Here is a 5,588-nt window from a genome sequence, read left to right on the forward strand (position 1 = left end):
CTCATATATGGGGAGCAATGTCGTTGTCCGAACTATCCGCCATGTTATTTCCAACACGCGGTCCCAACACAACACAAAAACCCACACCATGAGGCACCCTTCCCTCATGTCGGACCCTCTCTCCTTCCAGCTCAGTTTCCCACCATAGCCTAATATTTCTCGCTGGAGCCCTCTATTTTATAACCGGATGAGACTCACCTCACTTTCGTCCTGGCGCCCTCTTCCCTTCATACCATACTTCCCCACGGACCACCAAGGAGGAGTGCCCCCACCAACCGCTTGCTCTCCGCCATGATCCCCTCCTCCCGTGTTCGTGCCGATCCGCCACGACCATCAAGGCGGAGGAGGCGTGCGCCGCCCATGACGACCCCAAGCAAAGAAGGCAAATTCGATGTCTCATGAGGCATTGCCATGTTGTAACATACAGTTGAATGTCATGCATTACCACAAAACAAAAATATGATGGCTGTTGTTGGGGATGCAACTAATACGCCACCGCGTCTGTTATTAACTATTAAAAAAACAAACTAATGCATTTACCCTTCTATCCTAAAAAATGTATTGTATGACCTGATCAAAAAAATATGACTGCCTTATCCAATTTGCCACTTTTTCTTAAGTAGGGAAAATATTCCGCTCACATTTGTAACTGAACAAATCAACCACAGCCTCCAACCCGCTCACTCTCAACTCTCACTCCTATCACAAAATCCACTAAAAAGAGATGTGAAGTATTTCTAAATCCCTGCCAAAAGAATATATATTACCAATAGTCCAGTACCGACCTTGTGAATTTGGTTTGTTATTCAAGTCATGGCCGCAACAACACTTTTTCTATTCTCTGTTCATTATGGAAATCAGCGTAAGTTGTGTTATCATCAGAAAAAGATCAGATTTCAAAGTTATTTATCCAATTATCTTTCATATTCGTATTGACATTGTGCAGTTTCCTTGCAAATGTGTATCTTTGGATGGCCTTTAACTAAGTACATTCATATATAATGCTCTAGCACCACGTTGGAAGTTATAGCAATGCTTCATAATTTTATATTGGCTTATGGCAAAGTATTACATCGCCAAATTATAACGACAATAATTTTATGAACCGAATTAGCAACATCAGTTTTAACAGCAGAGTAAAAACTTGTTATTAGCGAGTTTCAAATGAAAGAATAGTCAGGGTAGACATCAAGCGATGAACAAGCATAATATTTGTTCGTTTCCACTTGAAATTTGTCATATCAAGTGTCTTGCCTGCATCGATAAGACTTTTGGACTTCCTTCAGTACAAACATCAATACTCTGCATAAAGTAGCAGCAGTGATAAATGATAATCAACATTTAAAAGTTCCATAAAGGGACATGATGAAAGCTCACAAAACACTAACCTGATAGCAATTGTATCTGATGACAATATTATTGTGAGTGAAAAGAAAAAATATTAGTTATCGTTGTTTCTGTCTGCCTCCCCAACAAATGAAACCTGAGGAGTCATATTGAGTAAGAAGTTCGGCATTGACTGGGTACTGTTTGGATTGAAACCCAATTATAGGAGTCATGCCAAAAAAACTGGTCGCTGCTTTCATTCTGCGTCCACGGACAGGCGAAACAGGGGCAGGGGAATCGTTCGCCAAAATGTCTGCACGCACCATCTCTGGCGAGGTGGGCCTGGGTATAAACTAAATGGCCCCTCAGCTTTCCTGTTTAGATTTCTAAACTGGACCAATTGTTAACATACATTTGGATCATTATCATGCTCTTCACCATTGTCTTCTTGAGCACGAGATCTGATATATGGATTGAGGTAAAATATTTAATCGTCTTACTGGGGCTGAAGGCGAGCGGCAAGAAGTGGGGGTTGAACTGTGGCTTGGAAGAGCACTATGTATAATTTGCATTTGATTCAATTGGAAATTTCATGGCTGTGGGTGAGAGTTTCCTCGTGTGATGTGACCCTTAAGAAAACATATAATTTCTTAGTGCTCCTAGAGAATCATAGGACATAATCAATGTATTAGTTAGCATAAGAGAAGAATCACTGCATCACAAATGTATCTACAGAGTACAGACTGACCTTGTGCCTCTCATTGACAAGGAGCTTGCAAGAAGACACAATTGAAACTGGTGCCCCCCATGACAATAACATTCTTGGAGTTTGCAGCTGATGCCGTGACATTCATCCTATTCTGTGAAAGAGAAAATTGGCAACGATGTTTAGGTTTGCCATCGCTGCATTCATGCTTATCTTTCATAGAAAGAAAACAGCAAAACAATTCCAAATCTCCGAATATCTGCTATTGTGGTGTTGTGCATGAAATTATTAGCCATCCCACTGTGACCAGGGAGAGATATATACAGTACCTGGTGAGTTTATCAAGAAGGAATAGTAAAGTAAGTGAAACAAAACAAACTGAAAGGTTTCTTAAAGTTGAACAGGAAATAATGGACAAAGAAGCTTGAAGCCTTTTGAGCCGACTAAAATTAATTGAATATTTACCATTAGAAGTTGAAGGCAGATCTGAAATTTAGTGGGTAGTGGCAAGGAGAACAACTAATGATAAACTAAATCATATACATCACATCACGTTCAGCAATGTATCCTCACTATTGAGATTTTTATACTACAAAAATTTCCGAAATTGTTAAACATAGGATACAAACTAACAGATATGCTCCCGTACACGGCACACCCTCCCTTAAAAAAATCTATAACCGGGTCCTCCTTGTCCTATGGGTTGACTCCTATGTACTAATTGCTTCAGAATGCAATTACATGACATGGGGTGGGATACCACGTACTATACCTTGTGGGGATATGTGAAAGCAGTCAAGAGTACCACAGAGGTGGCGCCGAGCGAATCAGCGGTAGAACGGGATGAACGATCAATTATTCAATTCAGAGATTGCCGCCTCGTTCGTCAGGACACACTGTGAATCTGGAGCACAGGCAGGGGTTGCGGCCTCCAGGCGATTCGGGCCATGACGTGTTGACGACAGGGGGTTGCGTCCTCCAAGGTATACCTTATATTAGCCTCGCCGTGTATGCTTCTTCACCACCACGGACACTGCCGTTAGTTGGTGCACGACGCAGCAGTCAAGGTGATCGCCAGGGCGGCCTGGCTCCTTCGAATTCCTCTACCAGCCAGCGTCGCCCTGCTCCTGAGCCTCCCCTCCATGACCGCAATGCCAGTTCATTGCCCCCAGGCGCCATGAACGGTCGCAGCGTAGGCTCGCCGGATTGGCGGTGGTGGCCTAGAACATCTAGGGCTACTCCATGCGAGGGATCTCTGCGGTTTGACGGGCGAGTCGCTAGCATGGTGAACATCTAGGGCTACTCCATACTGAATGGCAGAGCAAACAAATTGAAGCAAGCATGCCTGAACCAAACAGAGGTGGACTCCATCGATCAACCAGACAATTATCGCAATGATCGGATGGATTGACTGGAGAGATGGATGTATGGACGCAAGATGTACCTCGAGCATGCGCCAGATGGAGGGGTCGACGACTCGACGGCCTTGACGGCGCCGTTGTTCCACTCGGAGCGGCGCTCCTCGGCGTCGAGGAACTTCATGCGCACCTGCACGCCAGGTGCCCAGGCGCCGATCAGCGCGTCCTCCACCTCCTGCTTGGGCACGACGAACTCCCCGGCGCCCTGGCGCGGGTAGTAGGTGACGATGAAGAGCGTGCCCTCTGCCGCGAGCCGCACGGCCTCGTCCACCTCCTCGGGCGGGACCCGCGCGCGCGTTGCGTGGCCGGCGCTCGGCGCCCTCGGACGCCTGCTGGGAGACGGCGGGGTACCTGGGCGCGCGGCGGATCCCGGCGAGCAGCTCCCCGTCGGCGCGACGCATGAAGACGACGGCGTCCCCGGCCATGAGCAGCTTGGCGTTGACTAAAATGGCATGATTTGGAACAAAGGCGCTGGGTGTTTCCTTACTTTGACGGTGGTTCGAGGGGATCGTGCGAGGGGATGAAAGAACTTACATTTGGTGGGAGGGGGCATCGATGGGGCACCAATGAGGTACATAGGAAAGGTAAGAATCGATGCGTTAGGAAAGTTAGGATTTTGAATTGATTTTCATGAAAATAGGGTTTTAATGTTTGTAATGTGATTTCTGTACCTGCCCGTTTGTGACGGTGTCTGGTTAGGAAAGTTTGTAAATGTTAAGAAAGTTTTTATTGGGAAAGTTTGTAAATGTTAAGAAAGTTTTTATTGGGAGGGTGAAAAAAATCAACGTGAGGATATGATGATGGAAGGAGAGACCAAATTAAACCAAACAAAAATAAACCTGACGAAAATAAACCTGACGAAAATAAACCGTGGACGCAATCCTACCAACTCAGTCATTAGGAGTAGAGATAGGAGTATATCCTTCTGTAGTTCAATCGTAGAGTAGTATTTTTTTTCCAATTGTATGTTGATGCTAGTAGGTATATTCTACAATTAATTAATGCTGCTATATATATATTTGTTTTTTTTGCATGGTATATATATATATATATATATATATATATATATATATATATATATATATATATATATATATATATTTGTTTGACCACCCAAAATAATTTCAGTAGTACCACATTATTACTCACGGAATACTAGTATTTTAGAACGAATGACCATGTATTTTACTAGTCGCAAATTATTCTCTTGCTCATGTTCGGGGTGGGCCCAGGAGAAGCAAATTGCTGGGACCACATACAGAAATGACATTTTCCCTTTTGTGTGTTTTTTTTTAACTTGGGAGAGATTCCACTTGTCATTTGAAGTGTACACATGGTAAGAGCTTTGATTTACTTATCTGTCACACTCGACTTAAGGTTGGTGGCGTACTATGATGCACACTTAGTTTTATGCGTCCGTGGTTTTGTTTTCGACGTGACGGATAATTCCATCAATTTTTTTTCCCACGAGCTTGTTTGTACACTCGATGATATCATAGAAAAGTAGATGAAACAAATATATGACACATGGGTGGCTCGGCAGTGCACCATCTGTATTCCACCACTATAAATTAGCTTGTCCCTATCCTTTAGAAATCTTGCAGTATTTATACTCTATTTTTTACTCCCCGAGGAAGTGGCCTGAGGTACATGTGTATTCAATTTTGGTCATTTCTCCATATACCTTGAATTCTCCTTTTTGCACAACACGATGACGCCTTTTTGTTTTGGTTCGTGTTGGTTTATAGTCGGCGTCAAAATACTAGTACAGCAAAGAGAAATACAACGAGCGCAACTGTGGATGATGGCTTGTCAGCATCATATTTATATTTTTTTGCTATCAATCTTCATAACGGTGATCTTGATATACTATTCATTGTTTTGTTGGAATCGGTCTCTAAAATTCAGGCACCCGTTGTTACAAAAGGATTTTCTTTAAGCTAGTTTAGCATGTAGTTTCTTCCTCCTCTAGCCGCCCCTCCTCCTCCCTCCTTCCTCCTCTAGCCGCCCCTCCTCCCTCCGCCTGCTCCTTCCTCCTCTAGCCGCCCCTCCTCCCTGCCCCTTGCTCCTTCCTCCTCCCTCCTCCCCCTGCTCATCCTCCTCTAGTCGCCCCTCTTCCCCCTGCTCCTTCCTCCTCT

This window comes from Triticum dicoccoides, chromosome 2A (genome assembly GCF_002162155.2).
Source record: "Triticum dicoccoides isolate Atlit2015 ecotype Zavitan chromosome 2A, WEW_v2.0, whole genome shotgun sequence".
In the NCBI taxonomy this organism is placed as follows: Eukaryota; Viridiplantae; Streptophyta; class Magnoliopsida; order Poales; family Poaceae; genus Triticum; species Triticum dicoccoides.